Source organism: Oryctolagus cuniculus, chromosome 5, assembly GCF_964237555.1.
Source record: "Oryctolagus cuniculus chromosome 5, mOryCun1.1, whole genome shotgun sequence".
Lineage (NCBI taxonomy): Eukaryota > Metazoa > Chordata > Mammalia > Lagomorpha > Leporidae > Oryctolagus > Oryctolagus cuniculus.
Window position 1 is genome coordinate 123749087 of NC_091436.1, and position 27385 is coordinate 123776471.

Genomic DNA, 27385 nt, shown 5'->3' on the forward strand with positions numbered 1-27385 from the left:
CCATGGGTCCTAGGTCTCAAGGCAGTCAGGAGCTGGTGTCAGAGGGGAGGCCCTGCAGGGCAGGTTGGTAAACAGAGTCCATCCCAAAGGCAGGCCAAATTCCGACTCATCCTGTGCCCTTTGCTTGAAAGACTGACATCCTTGTGATTAGGAAGGGAGGGCACAGGAGTCTGGCTGCTGGGTATTTGAGTCTCAATTCTTCCATTTGCTTACTGTGTCATCTTTGGAAAGTTATATATAAAGTCAATGTGATGGTAATATGAAGGTACTTCCGAAAGTTGGTGGGAAAAAGGAATTGTCAGTTTATCTCACTGCAAAAATGTGTTTAAAATTCAGCTATCATTTTTTTCTTAATATGGGTTTTTCAGGAAATTCTTGAAGACCTTCTCTCATATGTATGGATTTCAAAATTATTTTTCACCAAAAGAAACTCATTTTTAATTCCATTTTCCATAAACTAGTTGAAGTACTCTTGTTTTCACAACCACTCTGTAGGACTGCTTTAGATCAAGTGAATATGTGTATATGTATATGTATAAAAATTTTTTTTTTGATGCTGAGAATTTCTCCTTGTTTCTCAGCAGCCCTCTCTTTCCTTTTTTTTTTTTTTTTTAAGATTTATTAATTTTATCTGAAAGAGTCACAGAGAGAGAGGCAGGGGCAGAGAGAGAGAGGTCTTCTATTCACTGGTCTACCCCTCAAAGGGCCACAATCGCTGAAGCCAGGAACCAGGTGCCTCCTCCAGGTCTCCCATGTTGGTTCAGAGCCCAAGCACTTGGGCCATCTTCCACTGCTTCCCCAAGCACATTAACGGGGAGCTGGATCCGAAGCAGAGAAACTGGGACTCGAACTGGTGCCCATATGGGATGCCAGCACTGTAGACGGCAGCTTTACCCTCTATGCCACAGCACCAGCCCTGAGTGTTAGGAATTTTTAAAAATAATTTTTCTTTATTTTTACTAATTTCAGAGGAAGAGAGGGAGAGAAATTTTCCATTCAGTTTGAAGGATTCCTATTAATATAAAATTAGTGTACAAGTAGATTTAAAAATATGTAAGGATGGCAGCGATTCCAGAGAGCAAAGGCCAATCATTTCTTTTAGGTGATGACTCCGTGCTACAATGCTATGGCTCAAGTCTTCGATAAGAGGAGGGAGATCTAGGTCTCATCTTATCTCCTTTCCTTTCCTGTCTGCTCTTTCCCTTCCACTATGCCCCACAATGTGGAAGAGTGTGCCACAGAGAGGCCTGGCAGTCTGGGGATTTAGGTTGTGGTCTTGGTCTGCTCTGCTGTAACCGACAGTGTGCCCTTACATAAGCCACTGGGCCCCTGGGGACCCTGTCTCCGCATTTGGACATAAGGAAGCCAAACTGAATGGTTTAAAAAGTCCCTTCTCAGGCTGATTCTGGGAATTTACTTAAGTTACCCAGAAATACTAGGACTTCCTGGAATGAAGCGAGGAGTCCAGATGGTCCAGCACTAGGGCTCAGGCCGTGCCCCCTCAGTAAGGCACTCGGTATCCTCAAAGGAACATCTGTCCATCCTCAGGGACAAAGCTCCTCCCAGCCCTCTGCCTGGTTCTAAAACAATGCGCAGTTAACAAGAAGCTGTTTGTCTCAACAAAGTCATCATTCCCTGGGAAAAATGCTCCTGACAGCTTCGTTTATCTTCCTCACCTCCTCATCAGTCGTACTGTGTGAATGTTCCTGTTATTCATCATGTTTTAAAATTAGCTTCTTAATCCTTTAATATTTTCAACTTCTCTGCCTTAAGATACACACTCAGCCTGAACTCTGTTTTGGGCAGCCTTTGTATAGCATCTACGTAACAAGGATAGATTGCTTCCACATCCTTGGCTTCTTCACTAAATGAAGTGCATTTACTCAGTGCTCTCATTTTTGTTCTTGGTGGAGTGGACCTGATTTGCTCAATGAAGTTTGCCTTTGAAATTCAGCGCCTCGTTCTTTATCTCCATGTGCCGAGATGTCAGGAGCAGTTTAAACCCTTGACTGGAGCATGTCTTTCTTCGTTAGTGAGAGCATCCTTTTCCCACAAGATGTTGGCTCACTTTCTTTTTACTAGCTCTTCTTTCTTCTTTACTCCCTAAGTAGTCTATCTCCAAGGTCCTATCCTTAGCCTTCACTTTCTAAATAATTCTCTTCCTTGGAGATTTTATTCACTAACAGCTTCATATCCCCTTTAAGCTGTTGACACCCAACTCTTGTCTTTTGATTTTTAGGTAGTTTTTAAAATGAGCTATTTACTTCTATCATTTATTAGCTATTTATTTAGCACCTGTGATGAATGGCCTACCATGCTGGTGCTACAGAGAAAAAGATTGGTGGCTTTCTCTGCCTTGAAATGATTCTAGTGGAGTCTAATTGAAATGACACACACAGTCAGATAATGTCAACCAGTATGACAAGTGCCAGAATGGAGTATTAAAAAAACTGCACTGTGAGTAACCAGCTCTCTGGGGGCTTTCAAGGCAAGGCTTCCCAGAAGAAAGCACATTGGAGCTGAATCTTACAGCTTGAGTAGGAGTTTGTGGGTTGTGATGCTGCCAAACCCTCCTGCTCTGTTCAGTCTGATGTTCAGCTGCCCCCTCACATCCAACATGCCAGTCTTCATATTTCTCCCTAGCTGGCTTCACCCACTTGCCTTTCTTATTTTATTATTCCCCCAGTCATCCAGGGACCACATTTTCAGCATTTTTTAAAAAAAGATTTATTTTATTTAATTGAAAGAGTTGCAGAGAGAAGTACAGACAGGGAGAGAGGTTTTCCATCTGCTGGTTCACTCCCCAGATGGCTACAATGCCTGAGCTTCACTGATCCGAAGCCAGGAGCCAGAAGCTTCTTCCAGGTCTCCCACAAGGGTACAGGGGCCCAAGGACTTGGGTCATCTTCTACTGCTATCCCAGGCCATAGCAGAGAGCTGGATAGGAAGAGGAGCAGCTAGGATTAGAACCAGCGCCTTTATGGGATGCTGGCTCTTCAGCCCAGGGCTTTAACCTTCTGCGCCACAGTGCCGGCCCCCACCATTCCTTTAATTTTGTTTTTACCATTGCCCCACAGTCAGATCACACAGCTCTCTTCCTTCTTCCTTCATCATTTTTGTTCATCTGCCCCATTTGCTTCGTTCCATGTGGATTATAGCAGCGGCCCCCTGCCTGATCAATCTGCCTAAACCACTTCCCCCATTTAACCTGTTTTGTTCATCACTGCCCGGTTCATCATTTTTGGATACCAGTTTGGTTTTGTTACTTGCCTATCTAGAAATAATGGAGGTCTGACATTTGTTCAGTGCTTATGTTTTTTATGCTATCACAATTAACTATCAAGACAAGCCTGGGCCGGCGCCGCGGCTCACTAGGCTAATCCTCCGCCTAGCGGCGCCGGCACACCCGGTTCTAGTCCCGGTCGGGGTGCCGGATTCTGTCCTGGTTGCCCCTCTTCCAGGCCAGCTCTCCGCTGTGGCCAGGGAGTGCAGTGGAGGATGGCCCAAGTGCTTGGGCCCTGCACCTGCATGGGAGACCAGGAGAAGCACCTGGCTCCTGCCTTCGGATCAGCGTGGTGCGCCGGTCGCAGTGTGCCGGCCGCAGCGGCCATTGGAGGGTGAACCAACGGCAAAGGAAGACCTTTCTCTCTGTTTCTCTCTCTCTCACTGTCCACTCTGCCTCTAAAAAAAAAAAAAAAAAAAGACAAGCCTATGAAATAATGTGCCTTCCTGAATATCTCCCCCAAATTTACAATGCAGTCATCTATGAGTTTCTGGACAGGAGCGATGACACTTGTTAGTCTCAGTGTTTGTAGTGTCTTGCACAGAGCTGGTTCATAAATGATGCCCGGTATGTATTGTATGATGAATTTGTTCCCAACTTGTATCTTCGTATCTCTATGTTCCCAGTAAAACTTACTTGATCAGAAGATGTTGAGATTGAGTTATTAAAAAAAAGACTAGACAGTTTTCCCTGATATTTCACGTGCTGCTACTGAAGTTCTACCCCTGCTCAGCAATCAAAGGATCACCTCTTGATGCTGGGATTCCTACTGTTGCTGAACAGCTCTGAAAACCTCAAGATTCCTGATGGGTTCTGAGCATTCAGCACTGTGTAGAGACCTAAGCCACTTCTTGAGCAACTGCTTTCCTTAATTATGCAGCCAAGGATCCATGCACATGGTAGTCTGTATTATTGTTAAAATCAGACTCAATTCAATTTTCTTACATGAATTTCAATGACTTTATGTGATAATTAAATAGCAGGTATTTATTGAAATTTTCTGGTCTTTCAACTTTTTCTTTGTAATCTGTTGGTATGATGGTTTACAATCTATATTTGTTCATCTGCTTTTTTAAAAGATTTATTTATTTATTTGAAAGCGCAACACAGAGAATGGAGAGACAGAGAGAGAGAGAGGTCTTCCATCTGCTGGTTCACTCACCAGATGGCTGCAATGGCTGGAGCTGCACTGGTCTGAAGCCAGGAGCCAGGAGCTTCCTCCATGTCCTCCACGTGGGTGCAGGAGCCCAAGGACTTGGGCCATCTTCTACTACTTTCCCAGGCCATAGCAGAGAGCTGGATTGGAAGTGGAGTAGTCAGGACTTGAACCAGCGCCCACATGGCACTGCAGGTGGCGGCTTTACCTGCTATGCTGCAGAGCCAGCCCCTGTTCATCTGCTTTTTCTTTCTTTCCTTTTTTTTTTTTTTTTTTTTTTTTGACAGGCAGAGTGGACAGTGAGAGAGAGAGACAGAGAGAAAGGTCTTCCTTTTGCCGTTGGTTCACCCTCCAATGGCCGCCGTGGCCTGCGCGCTGCGGCCGGCGCACCGCGCTGATCCGATGGCAGGAGCCAGGTACTTCTCCTGGTCTCCCATGGGGTGTAGGGCCCAAGTACTTAGGCCATCCTCCATTGCACTCCCGGGCCACAGCAGAGAGCTGGCCTGGAAGAGGGGCAACCGGGACAGAATCCGGCGCCCCGACCGGGGCTAGAACCTGGTGTGCCGGCGCCGCAAGGTGGAGGATTAGCCTAGTGAGCCGCGGCGCAGGCCCATCTGCTTTTATAATTAATGTTTGTTCAATTGCTTATATTAACTCAAATTTAAAGAAAACTAGTAGTAGAGGGGATAATATAAACATTTAAAGACATTAGTGATATAACTATTTAACTCTGGTCTGTGAAAATTTGAAGTTATTTTTATATTAGTTCCCTCCTCAAATGCCCACAAGGGCCAGGGCTGGGCCAAGTTGAACTCCACAGCTGGGAGCTCCATGCAGGTCTTTATACTGCTGGCAGGGACACAACTAGTAAAACATCACCTGCTGCCTCCCAGGACATCCATTAGCAGGAAGTTGGAATCTGGAGCCTGAACTAGGATCCAAAGATGGGGACTCCTATATGGGATGTGAGCATCGTAACCCTCAGCTGCACTGCTCAGCCAGATACACAGCCTCTTGAAATGTTTAAACCTCACTGTGCAATTAAAAGGATCTGGGTAAGCTTGCCTGGCAAAGACCAATTAGCATAAAAAGAGTAAATGACTTTTTGGGTTGTTACGTTTTTTTATGAAATCAGAGAACATAATCTATCCTGCATTTTAAAAGGCAGCTTGGTGACACGAAGAATATGATGAGCCAGCAAACTATTTAGAAATGTGGTTCACATTGCAGTAATGGTTTATGTTCTTTCTCAGCCAAAATGCTTTGACGTTTTAGACTCTTTCCAAGAGTTCCTGCTGCCCTCTGCTGGTTCAGCAGCAACCCTCTAAATGGAGACTAGATGACACAGTTCATTGTGATGAGATTTTCAGGAAAGGGAAAAGATTCATAATTTTTAAAATAGAATATTAAAATGAGCTGAAGTAAAAAAGTTCTTTTTTCTAGAATCATGGTTGTAAATATAGAACAGGGATTGACAGTGTGCCCTGGGAAAAGCTGTGTCTTCTCTGTCCAACACATACATACTCCCATGGGTGAATTCAGGTTGTTGGAAGCAAGTTAGATTTAAAGGGAGGCAAGCTCCAATCTTGGGCACTGTGTGTGTAGATAAGGGGTACAAAGATGGGATAATGGCAAGAGGACATGCTAGCTGATTGCAGGGAGGTCAGTTAGGTCTTATAAACCGATTGTTCCCAAATTCTAGCTGCATGAGAATCATCTGGAACAGTTGTTAGAATGCAGATTGTTGGGCCCTATCCAGTAGCAAATATTTAACAGTAGGTTCACCTCCCTGTGTGTGTCTCTCCTTCTGTCTGTAGCTCTGCCTTTCAAATAAGTAAAGATGAATCTATTTTTTAAAGTGGGGGGTGGGTGGCATTGGGGTGAAACCAGTTATGCCACTGCCTGTGACACCAGCACCCCATATGAGCACTGATTCAAGTTCCAGCTACTTCACCTCTAATCTAGATCACTGCTAATGCATCTGGAAAATCAGCAGGGGATGGTCCAAGCCATTGTGCCTCTGCACGCACAAGGAGATCCAGATGATACTCCTGGCTCCTGGCTCCTGGCTCCTGGCTTTGGCCTGGCCCAGCCATGGCTCTTGCAGCTGTTTGGAGAGTGAACCAGCAGATGAAAGATCTCTCTCTCTTTCTCTCTCTCTTTCTCTCTCTCTCTCTCTCTAGCTCTGCCTTTCAAGTAAATACAAGTAAATATTTTTTAAAAATTTTATTTAAGTTATACAAGTTGAATATAATTCATATATACAGATTTAGGAACAGAGTGGGTCTTCCCCTCAACCTTCCCTCCCACCCACACTCAACCCTTTCTCTCCCTCCCTCTCAGATCCCCATTCTTTTTTTTTTTTTAAGATTTATTTATTTTACTTGAAAGTCACAATTACACAGAGAGAAGGAGAGGCAGAGAGAGAGTGAGAATAAGAGTGTGTGTGTGTGTGTGTGCGTGAGAGAGAGAGAGAGAGAGAGATAGACAGAGAGAGAGTCTTCCATCAACTGGTTCTCTCCCCAAATGGCTGCAACGGCCAGAGCTGAGCTGATCTGAAGCCAGGAGCCAGGAATTTCCTCCGGGTCTCCCACACAGGTGCAGGGGCTTCTGCTTTTCCAGGCCACAGCAGAAAGCTGGATTGGAAGTGGAGCAACAGGAACTAGAACTGATGCCCATATGGGATGCTGGCACTGCAGGTGGCGGCTTTACCCACTACGCCGCAGCGCCGGCCTCCCCCTCCTTTTTCTTTTTCTTTTTTTTTTTTTTTTAAGATTTATTTATTTTGAAAGAGTTACACAGAGAGAGAAGGAGAGGCAGAGAGAGAGGGAGGTCTTCCATCTGCTGGCTCACTCCCCAAATGGCCGTAACAGCCGGAGCTGAGCTGATCCGAAGCCAGGAGCTTCCTCCAGGTCTCCCATGCGGGTGCAGGGACCCAAGCACTTGAGCCATCTTCTACTGCTTTCCCAGGCCGTAGCAGAGAGCTGGATCAGAAGTGGAGCAGCTAGGACTTGAACCTGTGCCCATATGGGATGCCAGCACCGCAGGCGGTAGCTTTACCTGCTATGCCACAGGGCCGGCCCCAGCTAAGGTTCTTTGTTGAGATAATGTTAACTTACTTCATTATCATCATTTTTACTTTCTTGAAGTTCAAATGAGGATAATGATAATAAATGACCTCATATATTGTTAATGTCAAGTGAAGTAAAATGGGGGTGGGATTTGTGTGAGAGAGCCCAGGCATTAACACCAGACAGCTGGATTGGAGTTTCAGATCACTGGATAGTTTTGTGACTTGGGGCGTGGTGAATCTTCTCAGAGCCTCTGTTGTCTCATCAGTGAAATGGGTATAATAGTTTCTCCATGAAGTGTGTTTGTAAGAATTGTGTATATAAATTATCTGGCACAGTAAGAGCCTGCCTAACAGCCGCTGGGTGGAGGAGGGATTCTTTTCTTGTCTTTGTCCAAATCGATATGTCCCTCCACTGGTTGTAGGAAGCCAAGCTTTAGTCTGAGTTCATCTTCATAATCTTCCTCCATAAATTTATTGCCTTGTTAATCAGGAGGCTTAGAAACAAATCAGAGCTCTGAAAGAAGTCTTGGGTGAGAACTCTTGGAGGTAAGACCCGTAAATTAAAACAACACTGAAATCATGTATTTATCTCTTAAGTAGGCAAAGTGAACAGAAGTAATACCCAGTAGGGGAGAACATGCAGTGACTCCTGGGTTGAAGGACTGTAAATTGGTACAATCTCTTTTTAAAAAAATTGATAATACAGAGTTATAAAAATGCCCATGTATTTTCACACAACAATTCCCTATCCAACCATATATTCTAAGGAAATAGTAGATGCAGGAACAAATATATTCATTGCAATGAGAATAGTAAAATAAATAAAGGAGAGGTAAACTAAAGTCTAACAGTATGTGAGAGATTTAAAAAGTTGGCCCATCAATGCAATAGTAAATGCTGACAGATTGAATTTTTTTTGGAAAACAAGATATAATAGCTGAAAGTTTTGTGTATCCCCATTCCGTCAATAAGCACAGAAAAATATTTTGGAAGATGTATCAAAGCAGTAACCATCATTATTTCAGCATAGTAGAAATTCAGAAAATTTTCATCTTGTTCTTTTTAAAAAAGCTATTTTCTCTCTCTTTCTTTCTTTCTTTCTTTTTCTTTCTTTTTTTTTTTTTTTGACAGGCAGAGTTAGACAGTGATTGAGAGAGAGACAGAAAGAAAGGTCTTCCTTCCGTTGGTTCACCCCTCAAATGGCCATTACGGCCGGCTCTGCACCTATCTGAAGCCAGGAGCCAGGTGCCTCTCCTGGTCTCCCATGTGGCTGCAGGGACCCAAGCACTTGGGCCATCCTCCACTGCACTCCCGGGCCACAGCAGAGAGCTGGACTGGAAGAGGAGCAACTGGGACAGAATCCGGTGCCCCAACTTGGACTAGAACCCAGGGTGCCGGCACCTCAGGCAGAGGATTAGCCAAGTGAGCCACAGTCCCCCCCCACCCCCAAAAAGCGATTTTTTCTAGATACTCTACAGTAACAATGTGGGTTTTTTAAATTAAAAAAAAAAGCCCAGAATGCATTACACTTGTTGAGAAAAGGAACCATACTAGATCCTTCGACCTGCTGACTTGGAGTCGCCGCCACTGCAGACTCCTGCTAGTGCTCCACTGCTGGGGCTGCTCTGTCAGAGGTTATTGGTGCCTGCATGGTCAACTCCAAGAGCCCCTTCTCAGCCTCATCTTAATGTTTCTGCATCATCTCATGCAATTGATTATCCCTTTACTCTTTTTTAATAACAGCTTTACTCTTTGAAAATGTACAATCACTACTCTATCTGTAATATGCTTCTGTTTTTTAACTTCTGCAACAGGGTATTATCCTGATTTATTAATTCATTTTCAAAAAGTCATTGGGTGCTATCCATGTGCCAGGCACCAGTTTTCCTCCTAACTCCTTTTTAGTCTTCTTTACCAAGTATTTTTCCACTGCTCAGCCTTGAGTACCAGCAGCCATCTTGTATATCCTGTTCCCCCATTGTTTTTCCATGCAGATGGCTCTCAGTTCACCGTAGCCTGCTGTGTCTCCTGAGTTTCTTCACACACGCGCCCTGTGGATGCATGAGAGTTCACAGGTCTGGATCCAAAGCTGAACTAACTGCTCTGCATTCCTAACTTTATTTATGGTGTCCCAGCCTTGAAAGTCAATTGTGAAAGAAACTTGAGACTCATTTGATTCAGCATTTTCTTGCATTCACAAATCATGGATCCAACCCCTTTTATGTATCCAGCAGAGATCACTCTTTTCTAATAATACCTTCAACTAATTGGATGATGTCCACCCTCATTATGAAGGATAAATGCGTCACTCAGAGACTAATACAAATTTAAATGTTCATCTTATTTACAAAATACCTTCACAAAAGCATCTAGAATTATGTTTGACCAAATATCTGGGTACAGTGCCATAGCCACGTAAACTTATGTGTCAAGCCATATGTCAAAACTAGTTCAGATGACCCAGCTTCTAAGAAGTTCTTAATCATTTCTCTAAGCATAAGCAACCTTTTCCACTTCAGCACTCCCAAAGCCATTGGTCTGGGAACTTTGAGCACTTACCACACTCTGCAATTTGTGTTTGTCCATGTCCTGTTTAACACTGGTGGCCTCAACTATGCCTTATTTATCTTTATATAATTCATGAGACCCACACAAGATTCTAGGCAAAATGGGTACTACATAAATATAATAGAAAATTAATTTCAGAAGTCCTATTTGCAGGACCTTATTCTCTTGGTCAGCACACCTTGGTATTTTAGTCTCTAATATGCAATATTCAAGCACCCCACAGATGACTCCCATCTCCCTGCCACTCATATCTCTGAATGAAGTTAAATCTAAACAGGCACTTAACTGCTCATTCTGAAATTCAAGTGGCACAGGTTCCTCGTCTTGCTATCAGAACCAAATTGATGTGGAAGAAAACTCAAGGACTGGTGGGCAAGCTTTGTCTCACCCCATTCCTGGCTCCATTCCACCAGTGATGGTAGGTCACACTTCTCTGAGTCAAAGAAGCCTCACCTTCGAATCTCCCAAGAAATTGTTTGCTCAGTGTAATTGGCAGGAATAGTTTATAACTGTTTATTGTGCTCTGTAACCATAAAGAGACTTCATTGTTCAGGACCTTCACCTAGTAGCAACTTTAGCTGGTAGCAAAGAAATAAAGCAGGGGTACTTGGAGGCATCTCTGAACTACAGAATCTGTCAACTGGGTCCAGCATTGTGGCGTAGTGGATTAAGCTGCTGCCTGAGAAGCCAGCATCCCAGGTTTGGGTCCCAGCTGCTCCACTTCTGATCAGGCTCCCTACTGGTGAACCTGGGAGAACAGCAGATGATGACCCAAATACCGAAGCCCTTGCTACCTATATGGGAGGCCAGGATGGAATTCTAGGCTCCTGGCTTTGACCTTGGGGCAGGGGTGGTGTTTTTTTTTTTTTTTTTTTTTTTTTTTTTTTTTTTTTTTTTGACAGGCAGAGTGGACAGTGAGAGAGAGAGAGAGAGAGAGAGAGAGAAAGGTATTCCTTTGCCGTTGGTTCACCCTCCAATGGCCACCGCAGCCGGCGCGCTGCGACCGGCGCACCACGTTGATCCTATGGCAGGAGCCAGGTGCTTCTCCTGGTCTCCCATGGGGTGCAGGACCCAAGCACTTGGGCCATCCTCCACTGCACTCCCGGGCCACAGCAGAGAGCTGGCCTGGAAGAGGGGCAACCGGGACAGAATCTGGCTCCCTGACCAGGACTAGAACCCAGGGTGCCGGCACCGCAGGTGGAGGATTAGCCTAGTGAGCCACGGCGCCTGCCAGAGGGTGGTTTTTACTTCAATAGTCTTAGCAGGAAATCTTTCAATAGAATTTCCAACAGCTCCTAAGTAATTGCCTAATTAATAGATTTAAGCAATAATTATCAAGTTTCTAGGATGTAGTCTATTCTTTAAAAGACTCGTACTTCTGATATTGTTTAATTTTCATTCAATTTGTCTCTGAGAAAACTGCCTCATGTTCCAAATACTGTGCCTCTTCTTTAGGACTGAATGTTTAAAATACAACAGTACTTCAATAATTCATGGAAAATGGAATTAAAAGATATGTTATTTTGGTTCAAAAAATTGAAATCCATGCATATAAAGAATCTTCAAAAACCTCATGGAAAATATATATTATGAAAAGTCTGCATGGATTTCATAAGTTATTTATTCCACAATAAACTTATCTTTTAATTTCAGTTTCTACAACCTTTTTAAAGTATTGTCATATGATAAAATTTTTCTTTCTCTTTTTCTATATATAAGTTCCTGCTTGTATTAATATAGGTGCTTAGTAAACATTAAATCTGTTAGTAAACAGGTGTTTAGTAAACATTAAATCTTTAATGCCACCCGGTTTTTTCATTGCATCTTATTAGAACAACCATTTTGGTTAAAGAGAATTGTTTTTGTAGTGAAGAAATGGAATTAAGAGTACATTTTTTTAAAACTTTTATTTAGTAATTATAAATTTCCAAAGTACAGCTTATGGATTACAATGGCTTTTTCCCCCCTATAACTTCCCTCCCACCTGCAACCCTCCCAACTCCCGCTCCCTCTCCCATTCCATTCACATCAAGATTCATTTTCAATTATCTTTATATACAGAAGATCAATTTAGTATATATTAAGTAAAGATTTCAACAGTTTGCACCCACACAGAACATAAAGTGTAAAATACTGTTTGAGTACTAGTTATAGCATTAATTCACATTGAACAACACATTAAGGACAGAGATCCTACATGAGGAGTAAGTGCACAGTGACTCCTGTTGTTGACTTAACTAATTGACACTCTTGTTTACGGCATCAGTAATCTCTCTAGGCTCTTGTCATGAGTTGCCAAGGCTATGGAAGCCTTTTGAGTTTGCCGACTCTGATCTTATTTAGACAAGGTCATAGTCAAAGTGGAGGTTCACTCCTCCCTTCAAAGAAAGGTACCTCCTTCTTTGATGGCCCATTCTTTCTACTGAGATCTCACTCACAGAGATCTTTCATTTAGGTTTTTTTTTTTTTTTTTTTTTTTTTTTTTTTTTTTTTTTTTTTTTTTTTTTTTTTTACCAGAGTGTCTTGGCTTTCCATGCCTAAAATATACTCTCATGGGCTCTTCAGCCAGATCTGAATGCCTTAAGGGCTGATTCTGAGGCCAGAGTGCTGTTTAGGACATCTGCCATTCTATAGGTCTGCTGTGTATCCCACTTCCCATGTTGGATCGTTCTCTCCCTTTTTTATTCTATCAGTTAGTATGTGATCCCTTTTACTCTTAGACCTATCTGTATGATCAACTGTTTACTGAAATTGATCACTTGGACTAGTGAGATGGCATTGGTATATGCTACCTTGATGGGATTGAACTAGAATCCCCTGGCACGTTTCTACCTCTACCATTTGGGTACATTTAAGTATACAAAGTTAAGATATTTCTTTTTGTGGTTTTTTTTTTTTTTTTTTTTTGACAGGCAGAGTGGACAGTGAGAGAGAGAGACAGAGAGAGAAAGGTCTTCCTTTTGCCGTTGGTTCACCCTCCAATGGCCGCCGCTGCAGCGGGCGCACCGCGCTGATCCTGGCAGGAGCCAGGAGCCAGGTGCTTTTCCTGGTCTCCCATGGGGTGCAGGGCCCAAGCACCTGGGCCATCCTCCACTGCACTCCCTGGCCATAGCAGAGAGCTGGCCTGGAAGAGGGGCAACCGGGACAGAATCCGGCGCCCCAACCGGGACTAGAACCCGGTGTGCCGGCGCCGCAAGGGGGAGGATTAGCCTATTGAGCCACGGCGCCGGCTCTGTGGTTTGTTCTTACCTCATCTAGCTCTAGGTTAATTGGAAGTTTGAAAAGAAATACAAAAAATGTAAGTAGAATGAGTAAGTATATCAACTTCTCTTGTTAAATTATGAGGCCTAAAGGAATGAATTGTAATATCAGTTGGGAGTGGACAGGGGTTGGTATGGACCCAGAGAAGCCTAATTTTCCTTCCATTCTATGTGCTCTTAAATTGCTCACTTATATAAATCTTGAATGCCTCAATTGAGTACTTTAGGATAGACCTCCAATTCTACCCTCTGGTGACCTTATAACTCTCCCTACCATGTGGCTCACTATGATAACTGCTTCCTTCAAAATGCTGTTGCAGTTCTTGAAATCTTTATTACATTCTCTTCGAAGAGGCTTTGCCCTGGCATAGGCCTACCTAGGTTATTATCTATCTTCAGTGGGTTTGACCCTGGACAGTTGCAGGAGAAAAACACACAACTGGTCAATTTTTCTCATTTATATTCTGTACAAAATAATTGTAACTCCATATTCCATACCTCTTAACATTCTGTAGATGCTCAATATTTTATTAAGTGGCTGTTTCCCACTTTGACATTTTCCTCTAAACCCAGATGATATAAGATGCTGAGAATATAAGACACTCATAGATATAAGCCAGAACTCTCTGCAACCTTGTTTTCCCACTGCTAATTCTACAACCTATGCTTGATGAGAACTGGCACTCTCTGCCTTCCCCCTCTCACAATGGCTGTCATTATTTCTCTGCCTAGCAAAGGCTCAACCCCTCCACTGTACCCAGAGCCCCAACCCTTCTTGCCTTCCAAACAGTACTGATAGTAAGCCCTTTCTTCTACATGATGAAGCATTTTCTCCCTTCTATCTCTAACAGCCTAAATAGATACATCCTTAGCTTTAAAACAAAACCAAATTAGGCCCATCCCTGACCCTGTCTTCTTCCAGTGCTTCGTCTTGTCCACTTCACGGAAAATCTTCTTGAGTTTTCTGTAATCACTATCTCCCACCAAACACTAATTCTTCAACCACTCCTAATCAGGCTTCTCCTCTTGTTCTCCCATGGTCTGCTGGCAGACCAGCACTCATCATTTGATGTGTATCATTCTTGACTTCTCAAGAATATTTGATGAAACTGATTATTACTTCCTCCTCTGATCTCTTAACTTTCATGACAGAGCAATCTCCTTTTTCTCCTTCCTCACTTACTATTGCTCAGGGTTTCATGCTGCTTTTCTTTTGCTGAACTTGGAGTGCCCCAGGGGGAAACTTATCAGCCAACTTCTGTTTTCCATTTATCCATTCCCCACAGTTGATCCCATTCAGCCTTATAGCTTTCAATGTCATCTCAATGCTAATGAACTCCCACCCCTCTATCTCTACCTCTAGTCTTGGCCATGTCTCAGAACTCCAGACTCATCTTCAAGACCTTCTATGCACACTGAAATTACTTCTTCTCAGATTTAACAAGGACAAAACAGATCTCTAGATATACCCCCAGAAATCTTGTCTCTAAATAAAATCCTAGAAAGTTTGCTTGCCCTATCACATTGCAGTAAATGTCACCCCTGCCCCCAACTTTGTTATTCAAATGAAAAATCTAGAAGACAGTCCCTATCCTTTCCTTTCCTTCTCCTTAACATAAGTTTCACATACAAGTCCTCTGAGATATATCCTTTAAAAATCCCAGATTAGACTTCATTCTATCTCTACCACTATCATTTTACTTATGTATTTATTTTTTATTGTTTCCTCCCTCCCAGAAACCTTTTATTTAAAGTATACAAACTTCATGCATTTCATAAATACAACTTTAGGAACACAGTGATAGTGACGCTTCCAACTGTACCCACCCTCACACCCGAACTCCCACTCTTCTTCCTCATCTCTCTCCTATTCCCATTCTTATTTTTTACTAAGATCTAGTTTCAATTAACTTTATACATAGAAGATTAACTCTATACTAAATAAAGATTTCAACAAATAGCATATATAAAAAAACAGTTCCTGAACAGTTTTTTGATTTCTCTTTTGATTTCTTCTATGACCCACTGTTCATTCAGGAGCATACTGTTCAGTCTCCATGTGTTTGTGTATGTTCTAGAGACCCTCAAGTTGTTGATCTCCAACTTCTTTCCACTGGGGACAGAGAAAATGCATGATATGATTTTGATTCCTTTGAATTTGCTGAGACTTGCTTTATGAACTGGCCTGTGGTCTATCCTAGAGAAAGTTCTATGTACTGGTGAGAAGAATGTGTATTCTGTAACTGTAGGATGAAAAGTTCTGTAGATATCCAATAGGTTCATTCAGCCTATAGCGTCAATTAGCTGTTGTTTCCTTGATGATTTTCTGTCTGATTGATCAGTCCTTTGCTGAAAGTGTGGTTGAAATCCCCCATTACTTTTGTATTGGAGTCTATGTCTCCCTTTAGATCCATCTACGTTTCTTTTAAATAGCTATGTGCCCTATAATTAGGTACTCATATATTTATTCTGGTTATAGCTTCCTGTTGAATTGAAGCCTTAATCATTGCACAGTGCCCTTCTTTGTCTCTTTCAATAGTTTTTGTGTTAAAGTCTATTTTATCTGATTAGGATGGCTACACCAACTCTTTTTTTTTTTTTTTTTTTTTTTGGTTTCCATTAGCATGGGTACAGTATTCTAGGTTGACAGTTTTTTTCTCTTAAGACTTGGAATATATCTCACCATTCTCTCCTAGCCTTTAGGGTTTTTAATAAGAAGTCATCTGTGAGTTTTATTGGAGATCCTCTGAAAGTAATCTTGTGTTTCTCTCATGCACATTTTAGATTTTTTTCTTTATGTTTCACTACAAAGAGTTTGACTACCATGTGTCATGGTGAAGATCTTTTCTGGTCACGTCTGTTAGGAGTTCTCTGTGTTTCTTGTACTTGGATGTCCCTTTCTTTCTCCAAATTAGGGAAGTTTTCTGTAATTCTTTCACTAAATAGGTTTTCTAGTCCATTCTCTTCTTCCATACCTTCATGAACTCCTAAGACCTGTATGTTGGATTGTTTGATAGTATCCAATAGATCTCCAACATAATTTTTTAGTTTTCTAATTTCTACTTTTTTTTTCGATCTGATGTAAAATTTCCAAGATTTGTCTTCCAGTTCAGTTATTCTTTCTTCTGCCTCACTGATTCTGTTGTTAAGGCTTTCTACAACATTCTTTATTTATTTATTTATTTATTGGCAGGCAGAGTGGACAGTGAGAGAGAGAAACAGAGAGAAAGGTCTTCCTTTTCCATTGGTTCACCCTCCAATGGCCGCTGTGGCCAGTGCACTGCGGCTGGCGCACCACACGGATCTGAAGCCAGGAGCCAGGTGCTTCTCCTGGTCTCCCATGCAGGTGCAGGGCCCGAGGATTTGGGCCATCCTCCACTGCCCTCCTGGGCCACAGCAGAGAGCTGGATTCTTCATTTCCAATATTTCATTTTGATTTCTCTTTAAAAAATCTCAATTTCATTGGAAAATTTTTCATTCATGTCATGTACAGATTTCTTTAGTTTTTGGATTTGCTTCTGATCACTTCTGAGTAATCCTATGATCAATTTTTTGAATTCAGGCTCTGGCATTCCTTCAGTCTCTTCATTTTCACATTCTAGTATTGAAGTGTTGTTGTGTTCCTTTGGGGGCATCGTGTTGTCTTCCTTATTCCTGTTTCTTGAATTGGTGCATTTATTTTTAGGCATTTGTGAAGATACCTTTTGTATTATTTTTTTTCCCTGGGTGATTTACATCTTTGGACTATGCCTCTATGTGTTAGTGCAGTGTCTGTTCTTTCAGTGAATACACTGAGGCATTGCTGGGTGTGGTCAGAAAACTCTGTTCAGTGCTCCAGGGTTAGAAGAGTGTCCAAGGTGACTCCCAAATTGAGCATGGTAAATCTTTTTTTTTTTTTTTTTTTTTTTGGTAATCAGAAAGGAGGTTTGTTCAGCTCTGTTGGCATGGTCTCATTTTACCTCCTCTCCTTCAAGGAGACCAATGCCTGGGTGCTAGCCCTGATGGGTACAGCATTCATCTGTTTTTCCCCAAGAACCACACAAAGGATTCATGCAGTCCTCTATGTGAGCATGGATCCTGCAGCAGTGATCTTCACCAGGGAGTCAGGGAGCCCTAAGCATGTGGAGCTGCCCACAGTGACTGCCCAAAGACCCAACCACACCCTGTGCCCTCACATGAAGCCATAGTGTTTTTACAGTCTCAGCTCACACAAGGCTCCCACAGTTACAAGCACTCAATACCCTGTCAATTCTCCCAACCAGACTCAGATGTCTCCTCCTGGCTGGTTGCCAGGGGCATGGACAAGAGCTGGTGCAGCTATTGCGTATGTCCAAAATGGTGTCCACCTGCTCTCAGCTAGTTCCAGGACTCCAGTGCCAAGCAAGTGGTTGGGAGAGAGAAATGTGCTGACTTTTTTCCTCTGGGTTGGCAGGTATAGTGTTCCCCACCGGGTTCCAAGCCAGACTCATGCCAGGCTCTTCCTGCACCTTTATCGTCAGTGGCTTAGGCTGTTGCAGTCTGGTCTCACCTCAATCTTGAAAGCTGATGCTGAGGCTCTTGGCTGTGGGAGTGCTGAATTGTGCATGCCCACACCCTCTATGTAGATCCACAATGTCCCTCTAACTTGCATGGAATTTCATGCGCCATTTTCTCCCTAACTCTTACCTAAGATTGCACTCTCTCCATGTTTTTTTTTCTCAGTTTTATTTTATTTATTTGAAAGACAGAGTTACAGAGAGAGGTAGAGACAGAAAGGTTGGTCTTCCATCCACTGGTTCACTCCCCAGATGGCCACAATGGCTGGAGCTGCGCCAATCCAAAGCCAGGAGCCAGGAGCTTCTTCTAGGTCTCCCACGTGGGTGCAGGGGCCCATCAACTTGTACCACTTCTATCTGCTATCTCAGGCCATAGCAGAGAGCTGGATTGGAAGAGGAGCAGCTGGGACTAGAACCAGCCCCCATATTGGATGCTGGCATTTCAGGCCAGGGCTTTAACCTGCTGCTCCTCAGTGCTGGCCCCTCTCCATGTTTTTAACTATCTTTCCCTAGACTAGAGCAGTAAGCTCTCTCCCTATTCTGCCATCTTGGTGCCTCTATTTACTTTTAAAGATTTATTTATTTATTTGAAAGTCATGGTTAGAGAGAGAGAGAGAGAGAGCACTTTTATCTGCTGATTCAATCCTCAGAAGGCTACAATGACCAGGATTGGTCCAGGCCACAGCCGGGAGCCAGGGTCTTCATATGAGTCTCCCATGTGGATGGAAAAGGCCCAAGAGTTTGGGCCATCTTCCACTGCTTTCTGAGGTGCATTAGCAGGGAGCTGGATCAGAAGTGGAACAGCTGGGACATGAACCAGCACCCATATGGGATGCCAGTGTCACAGGCTGCCCCCTACCACTATCATTTTAGATCAAGCCATCATTATCTCTTGCCTGCAAGAGTCTCCTAGCTGGAATTTCTGATTCCACTATTGTACTATTGACAAACTGCTCCTTGTAGCAACAAGAAAAACCTTTACAAAGCATAAATCGAATGATTATATTGATCCTTTTTTTAAAAAAAAGATTTATTTATTTATTTATTTATTTGAAAGAGTGGGGAGACAGAAAGAAGTCGTCATCCACTAGTTCATTCTTCAAATGGCTGCAATGGCAAGGTGTAGGCCAGGCCAAAGCCAGGATACTTGAACTCTGTCTAGTTCTCCCACATTGGTGGCAGGAGCCCAAGCACTTGGACCATCTTCTGCTGCTTTCCTAGGTGCATTAGCAGGGAGCTGGATATGAAGTGGAGCAGCTGGGACTTGAACCAGTATTCATATGAGATGCTGGTGTCATAGGCAGCAACTTAATCTGCTGTACCACAATGCTGGCCCCTATATCAATTCTTTATGTAAAATCTCCCTAACTTCCCAACATGCTTAGAGTAAAATTCAAACTCCTTGCTCGAATCATGCCTTGCCATTCTTTGAAACCTCAACACATGTTATTTGTGCACAGAACAATGAAATTGTGCCAGTATCTTATATATGAGTTTGAAGAGCTTGAACTATATAAAATAACAATAAGAAGCCATTTTTAATTACTGAGTAATTTGGAGCAGGAAATAAATGTGATAAAAACCACCTTGAAATCAGGACATTTAAGTGTAATTGAATTCTGTTCCTTTGTCATCATGGAAGGGACAAGAACAGTGAAATTTCCTCAGCAGAAAAAGGCAAAATTAACCCAATCCACAAATGAAGCAATCAGCCCTTAAATAACTGAGAATTTACTATCATTTCTAAAAATGTTGTATAACTTAGTTCCTTTGAAAACTGAACACCAGCTGGTTAAACTCAGAGTGCCAGAGCAGGGCTTCTTTCCTGAAGTGCCTTTTCAAGGGTGTGGAGGAGAATGCCCTGTCCTGCAGGAGGAGCAGGGCCCTGTGATAGCCTGCTGCTCCCTAGGTCCTATTGTCTTCCTAAGACCTTCCGTTGTCCCCGAGTTGATGGATGCATTCACGTATTTCCTGGAGCTCAGCTTGTGCCAGGCACTGTGCTAGGTCCCAGGGCTGCTTGGGCTGCCTTTGTTTCCTTCCCAAGTGTTTCATCTTCCTCAACTCTCCCAGCCACAGTCGCCTTCCAGACCATTTGTTCCTGAACAAGGGCTTCGGTGTTCAATATTTTTCCAACATAAAAACATGCCCAGGAGAGAGACTATAATGTCAGGCATTGATTGTTTATAGTGGTGGCCGTTCATGACCTGTATTCATCAGTACTTTCTTGCGGCAACCCTTTGAGTTAGCTGTGCAGAGCCTGAGGCCTGATCGATTGATTCCAGCTTAGTAAGTGGCTGGCACTGAGCAAGATACATCAATGTAGAGAGCAAAGGGACTCTAGTTGCTTTCTGAAATTAAGTCCTGTGAGGAATCCCGTGTTCATACTTAGCTTTAAACCAGGTGCCTCTCAAACACTAGTCGAATCCTTTGCTAAAGAATTAGGGCAGATCTAGCAGACAATGGTGCAGACTTTGGAGGCAGGAAGGCTGGGAATCAAAATGCAGCTTATGGGGCCAGCGCCGTGGCTCACTTGGTTAATCCTCCACCTTCGGCTCTTGCATCCCATATGGGCTTTGGGTTCTAGTCCCAGTCGCTCCTCTTCCAGTACAGCTCTCTGCTGTGGCCCGGGAGGGCAGTGGAGGATGGCCCAAGTGCTCGGGCTCCTGCACATGAGAGACCAGGAGGAGGCACCTGGCTCCTGGCTTTGGATCAGCACAGCGCACCAGCCGTGGCAGTCATTTGGGGGGTGAACCAACGGAAGGAAGACCTTTCTCTCTGTCTCTGTCTCTGTCTCTCTCTCTCTCTCACTGTCTAACTCTATCTGTCAAATAAATTTAAAAAAAATGAAGTTTAGTTGCTGGGAGACCTTGCAATAGTTCCTTCCTATCTCTGACCCTTGGTCTTTCATATATCATGTGCCAAGAGACATTTGTGTAGGAAAAGCACAAAGAATAAGTGTTCAATAAATAGTAGCTGGCATTGTGCTGCAGTGGGTTAAGCCACTGCCTCATCCCAGCTGCTCCACTTTCTGATCCAGCTCCTTGCTTATGCACCTGGGAAAGGCAGAAAAATGGCCCAAGTCCTTGTGTGCCTGCCATCCACATAGGAGACCTGGATGAAATTCTAGCCACCTGGCTTCTGCCTGTCACAGCCTAAGCAGTTGCAGCCATTTCGGGAATGAACTAGTTAATGGAAGATCTTTCTCTCTTTCTCTAATTCTGCCTTTCAAATAAAAGAAACCTTAAAAAAAGAAATACTTGATATTCTCATTTAAATATCAGGCTGCCATTTTGAGTTCTTTACACAGTCAAGATTGTAACTAGTGGATACAATTATAACAAGCCCCTCTTAGCAATTTTATAAGATTATGGAATAATTATGCCTCAAATTTAGGCTTTCTGAGGTTTTCCCCTACTCTGTGTAGAACTTTAGAATCCACAGTGACATTGTTGGGGGTCTCTAGGTGAGTGAGGGGCTTTACAGGACATCCTGTCTGCACCTTGTCGATGCTGTGCTGAGTGGGGCTGAGATCACCTTGAGTAAATGCTGTGTTTGCATGCGCTTCCCCCACTTCCTCCTCTTTTCCAGCCCCTTCCAGCTCCTTCCCCCTTCACCAGTCTTCCACTTAGCTCACTTTCCTGACACAGCTGTTGGGGTACTCAACATCTACTCAGGTAGATGTCTGCTTTAATTCCAGAGACAGTCAGATAGAGACAGACAGAAAATACTTGCTCCATCTGCTAGTTCCTTCCTGAAATGCCTCTGATAGTAGAGACTGGGTGAGATCAAAGCCAGAAACCAGGAGCTAATTCAGGTCTCCCACGTGGTGGCAAGGACCCAATTCTTTGAACAATGCAGACCCACACTGCAGTATCAGAAAGTTTGAGTCAGGAGCTGGAGCCTGGACTTGAACCAAGTGTTCTGATATGGGACACAGACATTATAACTGACATCTTAGCCACTAGGCTAACCACCTGCTCCTTTACATCTTTTGATGCTACTGTATGACTGAGAAATATAGTACTCTATATTATGGTTTGAGCCATTTTCTAGACTTAGCTGTTGACTTTGCCATTTGACAACTAAAATTTACAGAGTATAGAGGGATGCTGGACAAATGGATAACAGGATAATATTGTGTGTCGTCATATGGATCAGAGCCTTGGTGCTAGAAAGTTGCTGCTAGATTAAATATCTCACCAGAGCTGACTGTGGTATAGTAGGTTAAGCTATTGCCTGCGATGCTTGCATTCCATATAGGTGCTGATTCAAGTCCCGGCTTCTCCACTTCCGATCCGTCTCCCTGCTAATGTGCCTGGAAAAGCAGAGGAAGATGGCCTAAGTACTTGAGCCCCTGCACCCACATGGGAGACCCAGATGAAGCTCCTGGCTTTACCCTGGCTCAGCCCTGGCTGTTGAGGCCATTTGGAGAGTGAACCAGCAAATGGAAGATCCACCCCACCCCCCACCTTTCTTCTCTGTATAACTCTGCCTTTCAAATAAATAAGTAAATAAATAGTTTTTTAAAAAAGCTGTCTCACCTAAAGCAAAACTAGCAAAGAAGCCATGGAAACCACGTCAAACAGAGTAGTCATTCAAAACTTGTTTTTTTGTTGGCATGACTCCTATTTCCTTAGATGCATATTCTTCATCAGAATACAAGTTGTTAGATTGTTTGTAAACATTAAAAACTGCAGTGGAACACACAATCCATTCAGTCTAGTGCAGTTTCTGGTAACAAATTGGCCAAAGATGGTAGCCTTAGGCCTGTCATTTAAAGCTCCACCCCAGTCCCAATGCTTGTAAAGTGATCACAGCCGTGATCTAGAAGAGGGGACACTCATAGCTTCTGTGAGCTCCTATTCATTTCATACCTACTGTGGGCCATGCATCTCTCTCTGTACATTTTCTTCCATATATTGTGAGATATCCACAATATAAAAGTTGCCATTCTATTTTAAGTGTACAGTTCAATAGCATTAAGTATATACGTGTTGTGCAATCATCACTATTGCCTATCTCCAGAACTTCTTCATTTTTCCAAACCGAAACTCTACATCCATTACACAATAGTATCCCATCCACCTACTTCTCTAGAACCGCCCCCCCCCCAATTTTCTGTGAATATGACTACTCTATGTCCTTTATATCAGTGGGATCATCATATTTGTATATCTGGCATATTTCATCATATATTTAAGATTCATACATGTTGTAGTAAATGTCAGAGTTTCCATCCTTTTCAAGACTGAATAACATTCCATTGTGAACGTATGTATAAATGTGTGTGTATGTGTGTGTGTGTGTGTGTGCAGGGCAGAGTGTATATATGACACATTTTGGATTATCCATTTGTGATGGGCTTTATGGACTTTTAAATAGGTTGTTCTTGTGTGATCTTCCTCCAAACCATAAACTCTTCTATTACTATGAGTATTTGAATAAGTAGAGACTCAAAGATTAGGGTACTTGTCCAGATGGAGTTGTTTATGGGCAAACTTAGCTTTGCCTCACTCCAAAGCCTGTAGGGAACCACTGCACATTGCTTCCTGCACACACATACTACCTTTCAGCTGTTTGCAAAGATAACCTAAACCGTGGGTGTAAAAGGAAATAAAACACAATGGGAGGGGGCATTTGACACAGTGACTAAAACATTGCTTGTGATGTCCACATCCCATATCAAGGCAGCTGGGTTGGAATGCAGCTTCTGTGTTCAGCCTGGTCTAGCTCAAGCCATTGTGGGCATTTGGGAGTGAGCCAACACCCAGGAGGTCTCTCCTCTCACCCCTTTCTCTCTGTACTCCTCTCTCGCCCCTCCCTGCTCCCTTATCCTCTCCTCCTCTCTTCTTCTCTCTTGCCTCTCTCTCTTTCCCTTTCTCTCTCTTTGCATTTCAAATAAATGAAATTTAAAAAATTTTTAAAGCACAAATGAGTTGAAAGCTTAAGATCATATCATCCTTGTTAATACTGAAAAATTTGCAGATTATATTAATATTCTTTTGACTTGTTCAAAGGTTTGCTCATGGCTTTTTTACAAAATAAGAAAATAATATTTCATACAGGCTGTTCTTATGGGTTAGCTTCTTATCTGGAACCTCACCCAGACTAGGCGTTCAGTAAATATTTAAATACTAAATAGAGACGGAAGATTCCCATTGTAAGTGCTGGTCTTTTTCCAGAAGTGGTTATGTAACTCATTATTCCTCAGACATGCCTTTTTGTCTTGCAGCCAGAAGGTGGAGACATCCCATGTCAAATACCCGTGTGCTAGTTCCTGCCCTGGTTATTTCTCACCAAATCCTTGTCAGTTTTTTAAAGCATACCTGATCTACTCCAAATATGCCATTGAGAACAGAATTTCTTACTGATAAGTTTCATTCAGGGTTGTCCAGAGAGAGAGAGAGAGAGAGAGAGAGGGAACCAATAGGAGACAGAAGAGAGGGGAATTGACTTATGTGATCATGGAGGCTGAAAGTCCCACAGTCTACTGTCTGCATTCTTGAGAACCAGGGAAAAGTTGGAAGTTTCCAGAATCAGGGAAAGTGAGGCTGTCCTATTCAGTATGAGGCTGAAGGTGTGAGAATTTGGGGAGCCACTGTGTAAGTGCCAGGATTTGAAAGGTAGGCTATCTGGAGTTTTGGTATCCAAAGGTAGAAGAAGAAGGGTGTTCCAGCTCTGGACAAAAAACAGAAATCACCTTCCTGTGCCTCTTTCTACTGTCCAGTCCCTCATCCAGTTGGACAGTGCTAATCCACATGGAAAGAAGGGAGATCTTCCTTACGGAGCTCACAAATGTAATGCCAGTTTCTTCTACATGCACCCTCAAAGACACACCCAGAGATAATCTGCCACCTGAATATCCCTCAATCCAATCACATTGACTTTGACAATTTACCAGCACGATATAGCTCACATCAACCCAAGTCCCAAAATACTGGTTAAAACGTTTTGTGAACTTCTGTAGAGAAAATGAGAGGAATGCATGAGAGAGGAGCTGGTAAAATGTTACCCTGGTTCCTAGCATACAGCAGATTCTCTATGAATAGTAGAAGGAAGAATGAGTGGATGCGGTATTTCAGGGCCTGTTATGGGTGATGTGCTATTAGAAAAAATGATCTAGTACTTTCATGGACGCAAACTGCAATGCCCTTTTCTTTGTCCTTATTCTCTTGAGAGTGTGGCATAAACCTTTAATTCTAGTTGTGTATGTCTGTGATTGTATATTAGAAATGTAATGCACACAGAAGTCAGCTGAATGTAGGAGTTTATCTGCTGTTAAACGTGACTAAGTGGGTATTTAAAGCCCATGAAGGGGCCGGTGCCGTGGCTCAATAGGCTAATCCTCTGCCTTGTGGTGCCGGCACACCGGGTTCTAGTCCCGGTCGGAGCACCAGATTGTGTCCCAGTTGCTCTTCTTCCAGTCCAGCTCTCTGCTATGGCCTGGGAGTGCAGTGGAGGATGGCCCAAGTACTTGGGCCCTGCACCCACATGGGAGACCAGGAGAAGCACCTGGCTCCTGGCTTCAGATCAGAGCGGTGCGCCAGCTGCAGCGCTGTGGCCATTGAGGGGTGAACCAACAGCAAAGGAAGACCTTTCTCTCTGTCTCTCTCTCTCACTGTCCACTCTGCCTGTTGAAAGGAAGGAAGGAAGGAAGCCCATGAAGGAATTAGCAAACTTTTGAAAAGTGAATAAGAATGCAAGAACAAATTCAGTGTTATTATATTTTCAATTTCATCATAGAACCCTTCTGTACTTACAAAATGTGATGTTACTTAATATTAGTTATTGCATTCATTTATGCTTACACAGTTATATGATGGGGTCTTCAAAAATTCATAGAAATAAATATTATGAGAAAGCTAGGCATTGATTTCAATTTTTTGTACCCAAATATACATAATTTATAATTCTATCTTCCATGAATTTCTTAAAGTACCATACATACAAAAGAAAGGTAATCTCTAGGACTCAGGGGATGAATGAGAATCTTGAGAAACCACTGGAGACCATTCCCTTTCTTTACAGAGAATTAGTAATATTTATAAATTTTGTTCCTGAAGACTCCCAAGGGGAAGACAAATTTCTCCTTTAAATAAATGAGCCTACTGGGAATTCACATTAGTAGTATGATTTAGAAAGACATTCTAGCCGGCGCCATGGCTCAATAGGCTAATCATCCGCCTTGCGGCACCAGCACACCAGGTTCTAGTCCCAGTCAGAGCGCCGGATTCTGTCCGGGTTGCCCCTCTTCCAGGCCAGCTCTCTGCTGTGGCCCAGGAGTGCAGTGGAGGATGGCCCAAGTCCTTGGGCCCTGCACCCCGTGGGAGACCAGGAGAAGCACCTGGCTCCTAGCTTTGGATCAGCATGGTAAACCGGCCACAGCACGCAGGCCACAGCGGCCATTGGAGGGTGAACCAACGGTAAAGGAAGACCTTTCTCTCTGTCTCTCTCTCTCTCTCACTGTCCACTCTGCCTGTCAAAAAATTAAAAAAAAAAAGAAACAAAGACATTCTAGATAAAAGCAAGTAACTTCAGAGTGGGTTTCTGCAGTTTTACATATTCCTGTGAAATTTCTGGAACTTGCAATGTCTCCAGGACCCAAGGTTTTACTGAATGATTGGTCCCTTCTTACTGCTGCTTGGCTGCTGATTTGAGACAGTGTGCAGGAGTAATGTGACATCAGGCATCCTTGGGAGGCTGGCATTTTCCTTGGCCAAATCATCTCCTGTTGGAAAAACACAATGAGAAAACAGGTAGAATTTCTATTTCCTCGCCAAGTCCCTAGCCAGGCCTTATTTCTTGTTGTCTTGTTACTCAACGTGATTGCATAACTCATTTGGGGAGAGAACCAAAGCTCAGAGGCCCAGGAGTTGGATTCCACATCCCTGTGGGCTGGCAGCTGTTGTCTGTCTGGCGGGGGGGCAGGAATTGTACCCTAATCTTGGTCACTGCACTAAGAATCCTGGTGGCAGGGTCTACCAGCAGTCTCTCACCATACCTGGAAAGCAGGAACAATGCAGGGAGCACTCAGTTGATCTCGTCTCTCCTTGTAGCAGAAATGTGGGGGATCTTCTTGCATGAAGGGCAGCACATCCAGTTCCTCTGTTGCAGTAGAGGCAGGCTGGGTGAGAGTGCTGAGCTAATTAGTCACCGTTGCTCGAAGCAGGACAGAAGCCGTGTTGCGGTCCAATCAGCTCACGCCAGCTGCTCCCAGCTGCATCGGGTTGTCACAAAAAGCCTGCAGTCACCACAGCTGTTTAGCCTGGTATAGCATGGCTCTAAACATGTAGATAGGTACCTGAGCAAAATAATGTAGGCCAAAGCAGCATGAGCCGCCCACAGGGAAGTGGTAGGAACATTGTCTGAGAACTTTCAAAGGCTCCCTCTTCAAGGTGTCTGACAGAGGCAGCCAAGGAAACATAAAATATTCGTGATTCCAGAAGGACTCTGACCAGAGTATCCTTAGAAATTGTTTGATAAACAACTCCCCTCCTGAGAAAATCACCA

General features: G+C 43.3%; 1 protein-coding gene and 1 long non-coding RNA gene across 4 annotated transcripts in view; one reads left to right on the top strand and one right to left on the bottom strand.

Annotated features, from left to right (window-relative positions):
* Positions 1–27385, top strand: part of RCAN2 (regulator of calcineurin 2) — a 307939-nt gene that overhangs the window by 72739 nt on the left and 207815 nt on the right. The gene's annotated exons all lie outside the window — the stretch shown is intronic.
* On the bottom strand, positions 7183–27246 carry LOC138849658 (uncharacterized). The gene is made up of 2 exons (XR_011388671.1): positions 26877–27246; positions 7183–26603 (listed from the first exon to the last, which is right to left on the bottom strand). It is a non-coding gene; the product is annotated as an uncharacterized lncRNA (long non-coding RNA).